Here is a 21,776-nt window from a genome sequence, read left to right on the forward strand (position 1 = left end):
GGGGAATTCCCATGATCCAAAATTAGAAATGAATCAATTTGTTTTTGATCAAATTGATGCAAGAAAGCCGAATCCCTAAAATGTATCATGAAATAGATTTTAATCGTAAATAAAGATAAATCATCAAATTAAATTACTCAGGGCACATCACACCCTCCCCCTTAAAAGACGAAAGTTTGAATTACATCAACTTCAACATAATATTAACTTTGAGTGTTTAACTCAACATACACAGTGACTACTTGTCACACAAGTTCCTTTTAAGTTTGTCAGTTTTATGCAATTCTGGACAAGGCATCAGCCATTACATTGTCTTTTCCCTTAATATGTTTGATGTCCAGATTGTACTCTTGCAAGGTCAAATTCCACCTCACCGGTCTTTGTTTTTTGTTCTTCATCCTCTTGATGAAGGTGAGGGGATTGTGATCTGTGAATACAAGCACAGGGTATACTGTGGTACCCAAATACACATTGAAATGTAGCAATGCTAATAGCAATGCCAGACATTCTTTTTCAATTGTGGAGTAATTTCTCTGGTGCTTGTTGAACTTCCTTAAAAAGTAACATATAGGGTGGTCAATTTGATCTTCACCCTCTTGCATCACAACACCTCCACAGCCTATGTCACTGGCATCAACAGTCAACTTGAAGTGCTTCTGAAAATCAGGTGCAGTTAGTACTGGTGAACTCATGAGTATTGATTTGACTTTGTGGAAAGCATTTTCACACTGTTCTGACCAAATGAATTTTGCATCTTTCTTCAAAAAATCAGTCAAAGGACTTGCTAATTCTGAAAAGTTTGGACAGAACTTTCTATAATAGCCAACCATTCCTAGAAATCTCATGAGTGCATTCTTGTTTACAGGTGTGGGGTATTGCTCAATTGCTTCAACTTTGGCTTTGATAGGTTTCACCTGAACATATCCCAAGCATGTGACAATGTTGCAGGTGCGTTTTTTCAACCCGAATGGCATAACTTTGTATTGGTAAAGACCAAATGGTGTACAAAAGGCAGAAATCTCTTTGGCACGGTCTGTGAGTGGAACCTGCTAGTACCCTTTCAAAAGATCAAATTTGCTAACAAATTTTGCATTCCCAATTTTGTCTATGCAATCAACAATTCTTGGAATAGGATACGAGTCTGTCTTTGAATGAACATTTGCAGCTCTCATATCTGCTACTAATCTGTATGAACCATCAGGCTTGGGAACAAGGATACATGGTGAACTCCATTCACTACTACTTGGTTCTATGATATCATTGTCTAGCATTATAATTGATCTCATTTTTGAGATGTTCCATTTTCAATGGATTGACTCTGTAAGGATGCTGCTTGATTGGTTTTGTATCACCAACATCTACATCATGAAATACAGCATTTGTAATTTGACTTTGTTGATCTTGAGAAAGATGACCTTTGAGTCCAAATTAGTGAGCACATCAGAATTGTTCAATTTTACATTATACTCTTTGTGCTCTAGCTCTTTATCCTGGTCAAATGTGACATCAGAATTGTCATCTTTACTCTTGTCTACATTGGTAATTTTGTCTACATGCCACTGTCACTTCTTACAACATACTCTTTGAGCATATTTTGGGATATTTATGTGGCATAACTGCCTGCTCTTGCATCTACCAGGATTCTTGATAATATAATCTACTTCACCCACTTTTGACTCTACCTCACATGGACTATGATATCTGGCTTGTAATGGGTGTCCTGGAATTGGAAACAGTACTAGAACTTTGTCACCTGGTTTGAACACTCTTTCTCTGGCATGTTGATCATACCATTGTTTCATTTTGGCCTGACCCTGTTTCAAGTTATCTTTGGCGATATCAGTTGCTCTGTTAATTTGGTTAAGCCTATGCTTAAAATTGGAGACATAATCCAATAAATTGATATCTGATTTCTCATCAGCCACTTTTCTTTCAACAACTTTAAGGGCCCGCGCACTGTGTGTCCAAACACTAACTCAAAAGGACTAAATCCTAAAGTTTCCTGAACAGCTTCCCTAGCAGCAAACAATAACAAGTGTACTCCCTCATCCCAGTCCCTCTGAAATTCCAAACAGTATGTCCTGATCATGTTTTTCAAAGTTTGGTGGAACCTTTCTAATGCACCTTGTGATTCTGGATGGTAAGCGCTCTATACCTAATTGATACATGACCTGCTGAAATACTCCAGAAGTAAAGTTTGATCCTTGATCTGACTGTATGGACTTGGGGAGCCCCACAAATGTGAAGAACTTGGTTAAAGTTTTCACTATTGTCACTGCTTTAATATTTCTCAAGGGTATGGCTTCAGGAAAGCGTGTTGATGCGCACATAATTGTAAGAAGGTATTGATTACCAGACTTAGTCTTTGGTCATGTTGGTAGGGGGCCTACACAATCAATAGTAACCCTACTAAATGGTTCATCAAAGGCTGGAATTGGCTTCAATGGAGCAGGAGGTATTTTCTGATTTGGCTTCCCTACTACTTGGCATGTGTGACATGTTCTGCAATATTCAGAAACATCTTTTCTGAGAGTGGGCCACCAGAAATGTCTCAGAATTCTTTCATGAGTTTTCTTAACACCCAAATGCCCTGCCATGGGACTATCATGTGCTATGTTAATAACAGTGTGGTATACTTTTGGTACCACAATTTGGTGCACTACCTTCCACTCTTCATCGGCAGGTGCATCAGCGAGCGCCATTTTCTCATTAGCACATCATCTTGTTTGTAAAAACAGACAGAATTTTCTTCTGCTTCTTCTAGGGTCAATGCCCTTTGATTGATTTCTTTGAGTTCTGTGTCATTTGGTTGCTCCAGAATCAGCTTTTCATGACTTGATGGGTCTTTTATAGTTTCCCCAATTTGTTCATGCTCAGAAGCTGTGTCACTTTTAGGGGTATTTTTATCCCCAGGAGAAGGAAGTTTATCTTCTTTCTCATTCAACTTTGACACAAATGTGTCTTCCAAATTGTAGCTTAAGTCATCAATTTGGTTGTCCCCAATTGTTTCTACAGAGGCCCTCTTACTCATTGCCCGTGTAACTGCACATGCAGGAAATATCTCCTTTTCCTCAGTATTATCATCCTGTAAACAGGAATCTGTGACTATTGGGTCAGGAAAAACCTTCCCTCCTGCCAAATCATTTCCTAGCAACATGGACACTCCTTTGACTGGCTATTCGTGTCTAACTCCAGATGTCAAGTTAATTTTGTGGAGAGGTACATTAAGTATTTCCATCCCAATACCCTGGATCAAAGCATTACCAGCTGAACTATCCTCATTAAAGGACAAAGTCATTCCAGAATCATAGACCGTGCACAACAAGTATCTCGCACAATCTTAATGGGCTTTGGACTGCCATTCTCACCAAGTGATACTACTCCCTCTAACACAAATGGTTCAAATTCTTCACACACCTTGTCTGTCTCACCTCCCTTTTGTGGGAATTCTTGTTTCTTGATTTGACTGACTTGTTTCTTTGACTCAAGTGACACTGCACATCCTACATTATTACTAGCAGATTACTGCTGTTTCTGTGATTCTTTTTTTGGCTTTTAAGGTCCGACACATGGTCACTGTATGTCCTGTTTTCTTACAGTAATCATTGCAAGTTAATTGGGATTTAAATTCAGTCCCACCTGTTGGTTTGGTACCTGAACCCCATGAAGTCACCCTACCGCCAGCACTATGCTGTGAGTTAGACTGAGGTTTCCCTTCTTGTGTACCACCCTGATTTTCTCTAGGTTGGTTATGGCTGAACCTGGTTGAATAACTTCTGTTATGACTAAATTTACTTGAATTCAACTTGTGCGTCAACCCATAGTCGTCAGCCATCGTCGCCGCCTTATTCAGCGTTTTAATTTTGCTAGCGCTTTCATCCAAATGGGTTTTAATGTCAGCATTGACACATTTCTTGAACTCTTCTATAACATGTATTAGAACCAATTCTCTAAGTTGGCCGAAATCATCTTTGACACCAAGCCACCTGTCAAACATTTGTTCTTTTGCTCTATCAAATTCTACATGGGTTTGATCTGCTTGCTTTCTTGAATCTCTGAACTTTAGTCTGTATGCTTCGGGCATCAGTTCGTAGGCCTTAAGGACTGCCTGTTTGACTTCTTCATACTTATTACACTTCTCTATTGGTAGAGCTGAGTAAGTCTCCCTGGCCTTCCCCACAAAACTACTTTGTAAAAGTAGGGTCCAATGCTCTTTAGGCCATTTCAAATTTGTAGCTACCTTTTCAAAATGTTGAAAGTACTCGTCAACTTCTTTTTCTTTGAATTTAGGCACAAGCTTTACATACTTTGTAACATCAAAGCCTGACTTTGACTTTGAGGAGAAACTTGATGAGTATTTGTACTAACAAAGCTAACTTCTCTTGTTCAAACTCAATTTCTTTTTCTTTCAAATGTGCTTCCATTTCAATTTTAGCCAGTTTTTCCTTTTCTTCCATTTCCAATTTTTGGTGTTACAGCGCCATCTTTTCATGGCGCACTTTGTCTTCCATAGCCATTTTCTGTTTCTCCATATCTTATCTTTCTTGCTTTTCTTGTTTTTCATTTGCTAACTTGATCATTTCCAGTTTTTCTTTTTGGTCCAGTTCTATTTTCTTTTAGTCCATTTCCATTTTCCTCACTTCTAATTGAATTTCCAACTCTTTCAACTTAAATGCTGAGTCCCCACCAATTTCAGTTTCTACTTCAAGTTTCTCTTCCAAATAGGATTCATCAAAAATATCTTCCCCGACCAAAACATCAATCAAGGCATTTTTGATTATTTGCTTTCTTGTAGCTTGCTTTACTTTCAAGTCATAATGTTTGGCAAATGCTAATAAATCAGGCTTCTTCAACTCATCAAACTTCCCCCAATTTATAGTTTCAAGAAACTCTTCTGCTTTGAACTCTGCCAAACTGTACTTTCACTTTTAAGACTTTTTTTACAGTGTATATTCCGGACGAGCCCCCAATTTTGTTACGAGTCGTACTGACACAAGGCCAAAATCACCTCTTACCCAATTCACACGAATGCACAACACAAATACACTGTTTGATTAAGCTAACAAAATCTAAGTCTTTAATTGAAAGTAAAGAAAGTGAAGAACAAAAACCAAAGACTGGTGAGGTGGCGTTTGACCTTGCAAGAGTACAATCTGGACATCAAACACATTAAGGGAAAAGACAATGTAATGGCTGATGCCTTGTCCAGAATTGCATAAAAACTGACAACAAATGCATATACAAAAATAATCACACAATCACAATAATATTTTAACTACTCAGTACTTAACCAGCAATCTTCTTGTAGGTGATCATAGAGTTCTTGCAATGTTCTGGACGGCTGATGTAAATATACCGTAGTAACTCAAAGTAGGCCATGGCATTTAGATTTTCGCTGCTTTGTATCAGTATAAAATACGAGCCATGTTCCAACTGAATGCACGTCTGGTTATGAATGAGCAACTTTAAATATCAAAATATTTCATCTGCGACACAGTGTTTTGACCATAAATCCCTCAAACAACCTCCATGTTGTAAAACTCAGTGCATACCACTGAGCCAAGTAACTATAAGCTGCGAGAAGTTTGATAGTAATCCTTGATATTGCTGAATAGCAAAATCAATACTTATAGCCCTATTTATCTAATATACGATGCAATTCAAAATTAATAGACGTTCCATAGGGCCTATATAAACTAGGAATATGTGTGAAATGACTATCAATCGATCAATCAATCAAGTAATAATTCTATTATTCTATTATTTACACCATGTTCACTCAATAGTTAAACTATACTGTATCCCTGTGGGATTATCTTCTGACCATGTGCTAAAGTGGATGCTTTAACAGTACCCAAACAAGTGTACATATCAAGGTCATAGCAGGGCATTATACAAAGAATGGTCAAAGGTCAACGTTTCCAAAGAAGTAGAGTATAGAAGCAGACGCAAGCTTTCGTGTGGGGAAACATAAATACATACTCGCCAGTCGTGGCCTTTTTATGAGATTTGATACGGCGCCGAAGACTAGAAGACTAGAGCTATTCTATAATTTAGTCCGAAACCCTTTTTCCAGACGAACATTTGTGTGTTGTTACAAGGAATACAAAGTAATTTTATCATCAAGTGACCCACATAGAGGAATACGACATCTATCGTGAGCCAATCTGCATTATGTTGCCTGCAAAAGCCGACGATCAGGTAAAAATTATAAAAGGAGCATGACCAGATATTTTTCTTAATTTCATGATAAGCTTATATTTCATTGAAAACGCCAAATTGCAGTCACAAAATATACAATATTCGTAAATCACCAAAGCGAATGGTAACGTAGGTATCTGGAAAAGAACTGCAATAACAATAACAAACTATGTGCCCAAAGAGTTATCTTTTTGGAAAAACACCCCAGTCACTACCTGCCGCTGTGATTTGGGGTAACTCGTTGCTTCCCCTCTCCAGATACCTGTACTTCAAGTTCGCCCATACCCCATGCCTTAATGTACGTTTTACAAAAGTGATTTTGTTTCAGCCCTCTTTACAACTTAACTCAAGAACCACTACACACTCGCTATGAAATGATCAATGCAAATTTTGCCAAAGCTCACTACCATTCGCATGATGCTGTGAACTGTTGCTAACCTTATCAAATTGCTAATTAAAATCTAGTCAACTGGACATACTATTTTTAACTGGCGACGTTTCACATCCTATCCTGGATGCTCCTCAAGCCGTCTGATTTCTCGGCGGCGATTGGTTAGTGACCCGTGACGGGGTCACAGAACTGAGTCGTCAAGGGGTCTTTTTGATAGCAGAACTGCCCCCGCCAAGTTGTGGCGCAGACCTCCTCCTCTGTTCAGAGATGGCTCTTCCCGCTCCACAGCTTCTTTCAAACCACCGCGATTCTCTGTCCAATATGACAACGTCTTTGTTATCGAATGTGTGGTTGGTACTGTTGAGATGGAGTAGTTGAGATGCGAGTACACAACAGAGTCTCCACAACCGGATGCGCTCGCTCTTCTATGCTGGTACATGCGCTTGGCCAGCGGAGGCATTTCCACTTGGTCCAATCCCATTTGGTCCAATCCCACTTAGTCCAAACCCATTTGGTCCAAATCCCACTTTTTCCAGACCCAGTTAGTTAGTCCAATCTCACTTAGTCCATATCCCACTTGGGCCATGTCCCACTTAGTCCATGTCCCACTTAGCCATGTCCCACTTAGGTCATTCCCACTAGGGCCATGTCCCACTTAGGACATGTCCCACTTAGGCCATGTCCCACTTAGGCCATGTCCCACTAGGGCCATGTCCCACTTAGGCCATGTCCCACTAGGTCCATGTCCCACTAGGTCCATGTCCCACTAGGTCCAAGTCCCACTAGGGCCATGTCCCACTAGGGCCATGTCCCACTAGGGCCATGTCCCACTTGGGCCATGTCCCACTAGGGCCATGTCCCACTTGGGCCATGTCCCACTAGGGCCATGTCCCACTAGGGCCACGTCCCACTAGGTCCACGTCCCACTAGGGCCACGTCCCACTTGGGCCATGTCTTAAGTTCTTCTGTTCTTTGGTATAGGATCACAGTCGTCTAAGTATATCCAGTAATTGAGAATGTTTAAGTTGGTATATAATGTAAAAATGTTATTAACCTGGAGTTTTCATATGCTTTGCATGCTATACCTATTGCATCAGATAGCTGTGACAACTATTATTTCTAGTGAGATATTAGAGTGGGACTGGTTGTTTGTTTATAATGTCCGAAGCATCGTTCACATATAGATTGTTTTGAGGGTATAAGTTTTAAGAAATAGTTATAACATGTGGAGATTTTGGATGTAGGTCCATTATGACTAATAATCAGTATAATAGGATGTGCATGGAAGTAATCTGGAGGTGGTTTATGGAGTTATCAGAGTTATATGGGTCAAGAAAGGCCCCATCTTCTTTGATATATTTGGAGTTGTACATATCTATTATCTACGAGTGTGTTATGTACATGTTGAGCTTTATCATTTTTGGGGGGTTTGATGACTATATCGTGGATGTTATAGAGCAGGCCTTCTCAACTGGCGGCGCGCGCGCCACTTGTGGCGCTTGGAGTTAGTCGAAGTGGCGCATGAAGTGACGCACGGTAAATTTACTAGTTTTTTCCTCATAAATTGTTTACAAAAAAGGGGTGAAAATACCACAACTGAGTCTTTAGATAGCCTTTAAAATCTCAGAGCTTCCGGGGGCGCTGCCCCCTGGACCCCCGCGGCTGGGGCTTTCAAACTGGAACCCTACAGTGGCCATAAGGCGCGGGCCTACTGGACCCCATCCGCTATATGCGTTCGATCGCGCACTCTCCCTCACAAAATGCTCCCTAAACATGTTGGCACTTCACTATCACTAAAATTTCCCAGTTAGCACTTCAAATAAACTAGTTGAGAAGGCCTGTTATAGAGCATTGTAAAGAGCATTTCTTTCTTTTGTTGCAAGATTTGGCTGTGGTCACGTGAATCTTAGATGACAAATTTCATTTTTGGTTTTCAGAGTCTAATGGTACCCATTTTGATTTGAGTCTGAAAGGAGCAATTTTTGTTTTTAGGCAACGAAAAAAGAAAACCCTGTTCTACGGGCCCGACCGAACCAGAGTTTGAACAAATTGGGAAAATTTTTTACCTGTACAATTATAGGTTAATGAACGCGTATTACTTGTTGGAAGAGAAATTAGACAAAATAATGCACACGCGCTGATGTTGATGTGTCTAATGCACGAGCCCCGAAGGGGGGAGTGCATTAGACGCATCATTAACCTATTTCATACACGAGAAGAAAAAACATGTGATAGGCCTATTTGCTGTTTTTATAACAAAATTATCATTAAAAATATTGAAAAATAGAACCAAATATAAATGCATCAACCCGCCCGAAAAATGAATCAAGCCTACAAGACGCGAACGCGCGCGAAAGCACTGCGCGTAGTACCCGGAGTGCAATTAGACACAATCAATGCATGGTTTGGATTTTTCTAACGCTTGCTCTGATTGGTTCTCGGTATCTAAGAGTGTATGAAATGAATGTCGACCCAAATTTTGGAAATTTCAGGAACAAAAGTTTTTATTTGTATTTTCTCAAATTGCAAATTATTTACAAATGTTGGTGATTTTTGGGTCATTTAAAAAAGAAAAAGAAAAAAAAAGGCCGACCGACCGTAGAACAAGGTATCTTTTTTTTCGTCACCCTATCGTGCATGATAGAAGATACTCTCATTTTTCTTGCACAATTGGTGTGTGACGATGTGTGTTCGCACAATTTGCAAACCTTAAATGGTCTACAGGTTGAGTCAAAAAGAAGTAAACTCATATTTGAGGGGCTGTAACTCGATATCTGTAAAGAATCTGCTAAAAATGAAAATACCACTGGAAAGAGCAAATTCTACACGTCTAAATAAAAGAAAGAATTGTTGCAATTGCTCACAGCAAACTTAAGTTATACTCATTTGAATACAACCACCCATTTTTGTAGCTGCACACGGTTTCACTTCCCAAGTAGGGGCCTACCTATTATATTTTATTTATTTATTTCAACTTTCTTTATACAGGGTAGCTCCTTCAGTGTAAGAGCACTGTTATTCTTGGAGGCCCTGTGACATACAGGGTGTAATTTAATTAAATATTACACAATATTACAAGAAAACATACAAAACCATTATAAAGAAATTACAAGAATCATGAAAAATTATATAAAAGTGAAAATCAATGAACAGTGGGGTTTGTGAGAGCTCTTGATTTAAATTCACTTAGGCTCAAGGAAATATAGTTATTATGAGTGTCAACATCAACAGAACTATTCCACAAATTTGCTGCTCTCACCTGAAACAATCTCTTACCAGAGTTATTGTTAAATTGAGGAACAACAAGTGAATTGGAGGAAGTACCTCTTGTGTTATGATCATGAGTGAATTTGGTAAATGAAAATTTGGAACAAAGATAATCAGGAGCTCTACCAGTAAGGCACTTATATAACATAATAAGAATATGATTATTCCACCTATTATCTAGTTTGAGCCACTTGAGAGAAGACATCATTGAATCAATATTAGTTCTGATATCAACAGAAAGAATAATTCTGGCAAGGTTGTTCAAGAGAATTTGTAACTTGCTTGACAGAGTAAGAGAGCAGTTGGACCAAACATGACTGCAATAATCAAAATGAGGCATGACAAGAGAATCAGCAAGTTTTTTGAGAATATAATTTGGAAGATAATATTTAACACGACGAATAACACCACAACGTTGAGAAACATTGGAAGCAATTGAATCAATATGATGTGACCAAGTCATGTGACTATCGAAAATAATACCAAGATATTTGAAATTGTCAACTCTCTCAATAGTCTCATCATCATAAATTAAAGAAATATTTTGGTACTTACTAAGATTTTGTGGGGTACCAAAAAGCACCAATTTTGTTTTGCTGATATTCAGAGTGAGGTGGTTCTTTTAAACCAACTAGCAATTTTACACATGTTAAGATTGAGGCTGTTTTGAAGACACAAAGGATCTGATGAGCTAACAAGTAATGACGTATCATCAGCATACATTACTGTTTTACATATAACACTATCAGGAAGATCATTTACAAAAATAATAAATAATAAAGGACCTAATATAGACCCTTGTGGAATTCCAATGTTAATTGGTTTTAAATCTGATAAGGAACTACCTACTTTTACTGACTGCATTCTATTTTTAAGATAGGATTTGAACCAGTTGAGTTCAAAGTCCCTGATGCCAAATTTCTTGAGCTTATTAAGAAGAAGACTGTGATCGACAGTGTCAAAAGCCTTCTTAAGGTCAAGGAATATGGCACCAGTTACCTTTCCCTCATCCATGTTCATAAGAATAAAATCTTCAACATCAATAACTGTTGTTGCAGTTGAATATTGAGAACGAAACCCAGATTGCGATGGGTTTAGAAAATTATTTACAGACAAATAAGAATACATTTGATCATGAACTGCACGCTCGATTATTTTAGAAACAATACTTAGCACAGAAATTGGACGATAATTTTCAACATTAGATTTACAACCATTTTTGTAAATAGGAACAACTTTTGCATTTTTCCAATCAGAAGGAAAAACACCAGTAGCTAAAGAAAGATTACATATATACGCAAGTGATTTACAAATAATAGGAGCGGCAGTTTTGAATAATTTGACATCAATATCATCAAGTCCAGGAGACTTATTATTTGAGAAATTCCAAATTTGATCAAAAACATACTCAGCAGAGATGCAATAGAAATTAAATTTACAATCATTATTGGCAGCATTATAATCATGATTTACACACAAATTATTGACTTGAATATTATTATCATCTTCATCATGAGAATTAAATTTACTAGCTAGATTTGAGCCAATAGTAGTAAAGTAATCATTAAAAACATTAGCAGTATCTTTGTCATTAGTAGTGACTTTATCATTAACTTTAATTTTAGCTACTGAACTCTTATTTTTACCAGGAATAACCTTCCTAATGGTTTTCCATAATTTCTTAGAATTGTGCAAGTTATTTTCAATCTCTGTGTTGTAGTAATTTTCTTAAGACTTTTACTTAGGTTATTGACTTTATTGCGAAGAGTTTTGGCTTTATCCCAATCAAGGGGTCATTAGTTTTATGAGCTTTATTATAATAGAATTCTTTATCTTTAGTGAGCTTCAGGAAGTCAGTAGTTACCCATTCAGGGAGGTATCCTCTAATCTTCTTTTCCCTAATTGGGGCATGATTATCACATGCCTCGTTGAACATATCAAACCAGACTGCCCAGGCAGAGTCAACATCTGAGTAACTATTAACTATATCCCAGTCTTTAGTTTTAAGTGAGTTAATAAAATCAACATCATTGAAATTTTTATATGAGCGAGATTTAATTAATTTAGGAGGGTTTTTAATTTTCTTACTTTTACGTACGACATAAATCAATGAGTGATCACTCAAGCCAAGATGATGTACTCCATGAGCAGTGATCATGTCAGGATGTGTTACAAAAGCAAGATCTAAACAAGATCTTGTTTTAGGAGTAATTCTTGTAGCTTCAGTGATCAATTGAGTAAAGTTTGAATTTTTAGCCAAGTTTTTAACCTTTTTAGAATAGTTACTTTTAAATAAATCAAGGTTAAAATCTCCAACAACTATAACCTCATTATAATTAGCCACAGCATTCTGTAACACAAGATCAATTTTAGTTAAATACTCAGCATTTGAACTAGGCTGTCTATAAACAGTACCAAGCAAAATTGGTTTAGTACAAGGCAAATTAATTTCAGTGAATAGAACTTCAACATCATTATCAATACTTATATTTACCTCTTCATTGTAATCAATACCTTCTCTTATATACACAACAATACCACCATGTTCCATACCAACACGGTCTTTTCTATATAAATTGTATCCATCAATAACAATTTCATTATCATCAATGTCAGGTGTTAACCATGTCTCAGTGACACATAAGATATCAATATTATTTGTGAAAAGAAAAATTTGAAGATGATCTGTTTTGTATCTGAGACTCTGAATGTTAATGTGACAAATTTTTAAACCTCTATTCAAATGGCACTTAAGATCAATAAATTGACCCTCACTGAAAGGAAGTTCATCTAAACAAATTTTGGTGAAGCAAGAATTACAAAGCCAATTTGAGTGGTGATGAATAGAGTTAATTTGGTCAATATCAGTACAATCATAGTGAAACTGAAGAGAACATTGAGAACAAGACACTGAGTTGTATACAAATACCTTCTTAAAACATTCTCCACAGTTGGAGGTTTTCTGTGAATTTTTAACATCAATACATTCATTTTTAGAAACATTATTAGAAGATTTGACACTTGTATATAAAGTAAGATCATTAGAATTTATATTAGAAACATGTTTATCAAAGTCTTTAGACCCATCATTATTTTGAGAGTCTATATCTTTGTCATAAGGATGCGAAGCCAGTCCGGGATTGCAGATGGAATATTGCGATGATTTGGTTTTAGATTGAAGTTCTTTTGCCTGCCCTGCCGAAAAAGGGCTGGGTGAGCTTCTCTTAGAAAGTTTTGAAAGTTTGTAGCAAGGAAGCTCATCCCTCGCGTATTTGGGTGGAGTTTATCTCTATGAAGATTAATTATGTTTGAATTGTCTATGTAAGTCCATTTGTTTCGTGAACACATATCGCGTAAATGACTATTTATGCTATCTAACTTCTCTGTTAGTTCAGGTTTGTCTTGTCTGCTTACAATTGATGAAATAGCGACTTGACTTGATGATGGGACATTTGCTTTGATGGTATTTTCGAGTTCATTTGCGTCTTTAATGATGTCCTCTGTGTTCTGCTTTGGCAAGTTATTGGTTCCAACGTGCACGATGACAGAGTTTGCAGAAGAGCAGTCAACGTCTATAATGTCCTCACATACCTCACGAATCTTTCTACCCCATGGGCTTCATTTTCTACTGTAGCTTTACGTGTTAGCCGCTTGCCATCGATTCTCGTGGCTATAGAATCCCCAAAGATGATGAGCTTGGGAGACTGATTCTGGGGCTGAATATTGTCAGTTGGTTTACTGGTAATGGGGGCCTTAGGGGATGAGTTATGGATTGAGTGTTGTCTGTTGGCTCACTGGTAAACTTGTTGGCTGTTGCTACTGGATTAGTATTGGTAGGATGTTTTGAACATGTCCTTTGTACCTTGGGTTTGGCATTGGACAACTGCCACTGCAACACTTCACTGTAAGTAGGTGGTTTAACGGGGGTACAGTCAGAAGTAGGAGGGGTACAGTTGGGAGCATGAGTGCTTTGGGCATTTGTGAGATCCTCAATTTGCTTTAAGAGTTGTTTTCTCTCTTCATCAAATCTTTCTTCAGTGTCTTGGAGCAATTTTCTGTCACACTCTGCCTCAAATTCAACAATGTTGATTTCACTAACTCTAGCACTAAGCATACTGATGTCCACTTCCTTTTCTGTAACAGTTTGATGCAGATCTTGTATTTCACTCTTTAGTTCATTAATCCTGGTATGAAGCATTTTGTTCTCTGTTTGATATAATATAGCCTTTTCTTCAGTTGCAGTTAGAAGAGATTGAACAAGATCCAGGTCGAGTTGCATTAATGATTTGCGTGGAGTTGTTGATGAGGCTGAGATACTGGGGTGGCAAGGAGTTGATGTAGAAGGAGATGCCAAATTAGTTGCTGATTGCTGCTGAGATACATTATTCAAGGATTCCATCACTTTCTTTGCAAGTTTTGGTAGTATTTTGTGAATCCACATAGCATAACCTGCTCCTTGAATTCTTACAAGGGAGGTAGACTTGTAAAATGTGAGGGTCACTCTAGAACATACATGTGTATCATCAATAGTTCCAAGTTCTGCTCTGTATATTCTGCCATTATTTACCATATTCTGTGGAGCTCCATAATTTTCACAAACTAGAGACTCCAGGGTGTCAAATGCAAGTTCATCATGAATTTCCATGGTTGCAGATTCCTTCCTGGCAAGAATTTCCCAAACATTAGCAGGGACATGGGAAATTTCTGAGTTAGAAAAACCCATAAAGTCAGTGCTATTGAGCATGTTGAGAGTGGCATGATGACTAACAGAATCCATTGTCCTGTCTATTGTCCCATCCATTGATCAGTGTATTGATTGATTCAGAGGTGAAGTCCAAGATGGTTGACTGGTATGCTATTTACACACTATACAGTATGAAAAATGAGCATAATAAACACAAAATATCAGCAGAATTATTTCCAGAAGGTTGAAGAAAAATACACCATAAGAATCCTGAAGATAAGATCTGGATGATGGTAGTTGATAGATGACTTAAAATATTATATTGAAGGAAAAATCAATGATTATCTGTAGAGCAACTCAGGAGACATGTATGCACAGCCCAACTGGCAACTGATTGGTAAGGCGCGATATTCATATGCAAATAAAGTTCTGTGGCCCAGGTGTGGTTTCGATCAATAATATCATGTTAAAGGGCTCTTTTCCATAATGAATTTGACCTCATTGCACAACATTATAATAAAACGGACCAAATGACAACATGGCATCACAATTTACCGCACGGGAGCACACGTGTCTGTCGACGATGTATCATGAAACTAAGAGTCCCACTGAAGTTCAGCGTCTTTTTCGTCTCCAAGTTCCTACAGCTAACCGGGTTTTATTGTAAGGGAGCAGTATATATGAATGTGAACAAGCTCAATGTGCATGGGACACTAAGGAACAGATAGCCGGAAGCTTCAGGCAGACCACGAACTGCTAGATCACAAGTGAACATTGCTAGAGTTAGACATACGTTACAGCAAGACCAAAGATCAGCTCAATCCTTTACCCAACATTCCCCAATCAAGCTTCTACCGGATCGTTCGTAAAGACTTGAATTGGTATCCCTACAAACTATAGTACCGTCATGGACTTTGTTGAATATTAATTAGACGCATCATTAACCTATTTCATACACGAGAAGAAAAAACATGTGATAGGCCTATTTGCTGTTTTTATAACAAAATTATCATTAAAAATATTGAAAAATAGAACCAAATATAAATGCATCAACCCGCCCGAAAAATGAATCAAGCCTACAAGACGCGAACGCGCGCGAAAGCACTGCGCGTAGTACCCGGAGTGCAATTAGACACAATCAATGCATGGTTTGGATTTTTCTAACGCTTGCTCTGATTGGTTCTCGGTATCTAAGAATGTATGAAATACATGTCGACCCAAATTTTGGAAATTTCAGGAACAAAAGTTTTTATTTGTATTTTCTCAAATTGCAAATTATTTACAAATTTTGGTGATTTTTTGGGTCATTTAAAAAAAAAAGAAAAAAAAAAGGCCGACCGACCGTAGAACAAGGTATCTTTTTTTCGTCACCCTATCGTGCATGATAGAAGATACTCTCATTTTTCTTGCACAATTGGTGTGTGACGATTTGTGTTCGCACAATTTGCAAACCTTAAATGGTCTACAGGTTGAGTCAAAAAGAAGTAAACTCATATTTGAGGGGCTGTAACTCGATATCTGTAAAGAATCTGCTAAAATGAAAATACCACTGGAAAGAGCAAATTCTACACGTCTAAATAAAAGAAAGAATTGTTGCAATTGCTCACAGCAAACTTAAGTTATACTCATTTGAATACAACCACCCATTTTTGTAGCTGCACACGGTTTCACTTCCCAAGTAGGGGGCCTACCTATTATATTGATTGGTAAGGCGCGATATTCATATGCAAATAAAGTTCTGTGGCCCAGGTGTGGTTTCGATTAATAATATCATGTTAAAGGGCTCTTTTCAATAATGAATTTGACCTCATTGCACAACTTTATAATAAAACGGACCAAATGACAACATGGCATCACAATTTACCGCACTGGAGCACACGTGTCTGTCGACGATGTATCATGAAACTAAGAGTCCCACTGAAGTTCAGCGTCTTTTTCGTCTCCAAGTTCCTACAGCTAACCGGGCCGGGTTTTATTGTAAGGGAGCAGTATATATGAATGTGAACAAGCTCAATGTGCATGGGACACTAAGGAACAGATAGCCGGAAGCTTCAGGCAGACCACGAACTGCTAGATCACAAGTGAACATTGCTAGAGTTAGACATGCGTTACAGCAAGACCAAAGATCAGCTCAATCCTTTACCCAACATTCCCCAATCAAGCTTCTACCGGATCGTTCGTAAAGACTTGAATTGGTATCCCTACAAACTATAGTACCGTCATGGACTTTGTTGAATATTAATTAAAAGCAAAAGTTGTCTTTTCAACAATAAATCCTGTTAGCACGTTGCTGATTCGTCGAAATTGAAATGAATGAAAATCAATCAGGCGTGTGCAGCTACAAAAATGGGTGGTTGTATTCAAATGAGTATAACTTTAGGTTGCTTTAAGCAATTGCAACAATTCTTTTATTTATTTAGACGTGTAGATTTTGCTCTTTTCAGTGGTATTTTTATTTTTAGCAGATTCTCTGCAGATCTCGAGTTACAGCCCCTCAAACATGAGTTTACTTCTTTTTGACTCAGCCTGTAGATAATATAATGTGAGCTATGCAAATTACATAGGCCTATGATAAAATGCCACTTTCGTATGATTATGCACATAATTATTATACTTAAGCCAAAGATCATCATTTATGGGTCATTTTTGTTCATAGTCTCCGGCATAATGTTGGCAAACGGTCCCTTCTTCTCCTCCAGTCTCCATCTCCTTCCTTTGTCCTACTGATTCCTTCTCTTTTCCATCCTCTGTCTATTCTTCTCCCTTTTCATCCACCTTATTCTCCTCCTTCTACATCATCTCATTTTTTTCCTTTCTGTTCTTCTAAACCTTTTCATCTTTATATGTACATCTAGGCCTATGTACGGGTCCAAATGGGATATGGCCTAAGTGGGACATGGCCTAAGTGGGACATGGCCCTAGTGGGACATGGCCTAAGTGGGACATGGACCTAGTGGGACATGGCCCTAGTGGGACATGGACCTAGTGGGACATGGACCAAGTGGGACATGGCCCTAGTGGGATTGACCGAAGTGGGATTGGACCAAATGGGATTGGACCAAGTGGGAACTGGACCAAGTGGGAATGGACCAAGTGGGATTGGACCAAATGGGATTGGACGAAGTGGGATTGGACCAAATGGGATTGGACCAAGTGGGAATAATCCGTAACGGCCAGCGGTTACTTAGTTTCAATTAGTTTCCCCTATATACAAGTCCTTCCACCCATTGTCTGTACGTTGAATAGCATAGACGAGGTTATTCTGTTTGTATTAAGGTCTGCCTTATCCTTTTAACAAGGTCTGTGACCCCGTCACGGGTCACTGACCAATCGCCGCTGAGAAATCAGACGGCTTGAGGAAGCATCCAGGATAGGATGTGAAACGTCGCCAGTAATAATCCAGTTGACTAGATTTTAATTATCAATTTGATATTTTATAGGCCTATAACTTAGAATATACACAAGTATAGTTGCTGCTAACCTTTAACAGATCGTTATTGAGTGAAACTACACGCAGAGGGACGTATTATATCTACAGGGTGTCTCAATAAAAATAGGCCATGTGGATTGGGGAATTAGCTTAAAATTTCGGCAGTAAAATCCAAACTTTTTGGTAGATTCAAGAACCATGACGTTTCTTCTTTAAAGTGGTGCACAAATCATCAAAATCTGTTCACGCGTCACTGAGATAATTGGGGACTATACAAACAGGCCATTTTTGGACCGTTCCAATGGGGTAATAGAGGTTATCCACGTTATAGGTCTGTCACACTACACCGAATTGGTCTTCCGTACAAGAAACGGATGGCATTTTAGTAAATCCGTTGTTGTTCGTCAATGATCGTTTTATGTTCTTTTTATGTCCTGCTATCATCCGCCAAATGCGTTTCGTGTTAGGTGATGTTCGTTAAGTCCGTCGGCAAGTTTGTGCATGCACAAAACTTGAAAGGGAGTGTACCGAATACACATGTTCGGTATTTATCCGATGTGTGTTCGTATGGTGCTGCATATTGCCGGAGTTTGTTCGCTCTCCTTTCGTTCATGTTCGTTCTTTGTTCGTTGCACTCGGCCCGTGTTCGTTGCAAATACGTTCCTGTGAGGCCTTCACCACCGGATAGCATATTTTGCATTCGGTGATGTACGTTGACCTAGACCGTCTTAGTGTCACACTACACCGGATCGGTATTCCGTATAAGAAACGGATGGTATTTTAGCAAATCCGTTAGTGTTCGTCAATGTTCGTTTTATGTTCTTCATATGTCCTGTTATTATCCGCCAAATGCGTTTCGTGTTAGGTGATGTTTGTTTAGTCCGTCGACAATACGTTTCAAGTTTTGTGCATGCACAAAACTTGAAACGGAGTGTGCCGAATACACATGTTCGGAAGTTGTCCGATGTGTGTTCGTACTGTTCTGTATATATACCCTGGGTTTGTTCGTTATTCTTTCGTTTATATACCGCGGGTGTTTGCAAGGTTTCGCAGGCGCTTGTGCCGGATGTAGGCCTATGGCGAACATGTGCATCGATCATGGGGAGGGACTTTCTGAAGGGTGTGTGACGCAATATCATATTTCCCCCAGTACTTTAGTGACTGACAAGTAGAAAAAAGGGGGAAAGGAGAGAAAAAAAGAAAAGAAAGTGAGAAAAATTGAAGAGAGAAGAGAAGAGAAAAAGTTAAATTGCACGTAATTTAGTAGTAGGCCTATGCATGTAAGTAGTATTGAGGGAGGGGCACTTTCTGAAGGGTAGAGGACGCAATATCAAATTCCTACCAGTTTTAGTGATTGACAAGAAAGAAAAAGAAGAGAAAACATGGAAAAGGTTAAATTGTATACGTTATTGAGTAGGCCCAGGATAGTAGTACTAGTAAGCCTAAGTAGGCCTATAGGCCTGTGATTATTATAGACAGTGCTTAAATGTGGTTCCTTGGCCCAAAAGCCTGTGAAAATTACTGCCGGCCAGTCCATATGCAGGGCCCGTGATATTTTGTCACCAAAGTCAGTATTTAAGACGGACTTATAGGTCTATTCCTGACTTTAACATATCAATCCATGCATGCTTTACCTGAAATTACGAGTCTGAAGTCTTATATATCTAAGTGTCAGTGGATCAGTGTAACATTTTAAATTTTGCATATTCAAATCGGGCCTTCTTTGTTTTTTGTTTAAGGCAATAATAGTGTAAAAATGATGCACTAAAACAATTTTCCAAATTTTCCATTTTTAAAACTAAATTTATACACAATAGGCCTAGGCCTAATAATGTAAATAGGCCCTACAGTCCCCATGCAAATGGCTTCAATTGGACCTTCATTTTCAAAAATGGACAAGTCTTCCTTTTGCTTCTGCTATGGACATCCACGTGTTATTTTTAAAACAATTGTTTATATTATACAATAATGGTGAAAACTTTTTAATGGCTTCAATTAGGCTTTCGTTTCACCAATTTGCGGCTGTTTCAAACTAAAATAGTACCCAATAATAGTGCTAAAATTGATCCAAAAATGACAAATGGCTTCAATTGGGCCTTCATTGTCCAAAGGTTTCTCACCTCTATTGCCCCCGGACGCTGGTTGCCCTGATATATCAGATTTGTAGCCCTTTTGTACTTATTAGCCAATATTTGACCATTTTCGTCAAAATTTACCCCCTTAAAAGTTGTCTTTCCCCACTTTGTTCACCCTCTGAAAAAGTGCTTGCTACGTCACTGCCTCTAAGGGGGCAAAAACCTCTCAAACACCCTCTCCTCCCCCACTTTTCTGATAGGGTGGACGTCCCTGTTGGTGCCACATGCGACGGATTCGCCGGTCATTTGTCGGACGTTGAACGATTGAATATAAAACGCCTGCAGGATTATTAGCGGCCACAACGCATAGAGAGACGAATGGGAATCGGACCCCCAAATCCGGACATTTGTCGGACGTTGACCCCCAAATCCGGTCATTTGTCGGACGTTGAACGATCGAAAATAAGACGCCTGCAGGAGTATTCGCGGCCACAACGCATAGAGAAACGAACGGGAATCGGACCCCAAATCCGGTCATTTGTCGGACGTTGAACGATCGGATATAAGACGCCTGCAGGATTATTAGCGGCCACAACGCATAGAGCGACGAACGGGAATCGGACCCAAAATCCCACTGAATCTTCTGCCGGACTGGTGATTTTTCCACCGAATAAAATATTTTTGTATTCGGTGATGTACGTTGATCCAGTCCGTCGTAGTGTGACAGACCTATTACTCATGTGTGACCTCTAACAAAAGGTGCTGGTTCCCGTAGTATTCCTCATTCAAACCAATTCAATGCACGACCTCGGACTTACTTGCATGACTTCGGCGGGCTATTTTGAAACAGTCATGGTTGCACATGCAGGTACTTCTTTTGAAAATCCTAAACAAAGTATAGTAGTCGTTGATAGGATATGCAGCTTACAGAACACGGATAACCTCTATACACATAATGTGCTGCATTGTAGTTTAGAAGGAAGAAAGATATGAAGTAAACTCTCAGTTTTGAAAACATCAACCAACCAACCAATCAATCAACCTCTCAAGGAATGTTTTTCACACCTTTCTCTTTGGGTTTAAAACATGTGAAAATATACCTTCTAAAAATATTGTTCATGCATTTCTCAAGCAACAACAAGGCCATGGGTCAGTTAATTTTCATAGTATACACATGCATCAACATTTTATTGAGCCCATTATTTCACTCAAAACATTATAAATATTCTTTTAAAATCCTGTGGTGGTACCTTAAATTATGCTTATTTGTTGTTAAAATTCCCGTATAGGGGTGTTTTTGCCTGTTTAGGCTGTGTTTTGAAAATCTCTAATCACGTATCAACTAGCGTTTTTGACCCCCTAAACGGCATTTGTGAGATCCATTCTTGGAAAATAACCTTTTTCGTGTTTTTCTGGTCACGCATGTGCATGCAATGAAACTTAAGTGGGCCCATGGCCCTGTTATTACTTAAGAAATGTCTGAACAATATTTTAGAACATATACTTTCACATTATTGTTAACCCAAAGAGAATGACAGATTAATTGATTGGTTGATTTTAACTCGTATCCATCAGGACTGAGAGTTTACTTTTTGTCCGTGCTAAATGCAGCACCTTAGTGTTCAATGTGTATATCCCCATTGGAACGGTCCAAAATGGGTCTATTTGTATAATCTCAATTATCTCAGTGATGCGTAAACGGATTTTGATGATTTGTGCACCATTTTA

Source organism: Amphiura filiformis, chromosome 16 (assembly GCF_039555335.1).
Source record: "Amphiura filiformis chromosome 16, Afil_fr2py, whole genome shotgun sequence".
NCBI lineage: Eukaryota > Metazoa > Echinodermata > Ophiuroidea > Amphilepidida > Amphiuridae > Amphiura > Amphiura filiformis.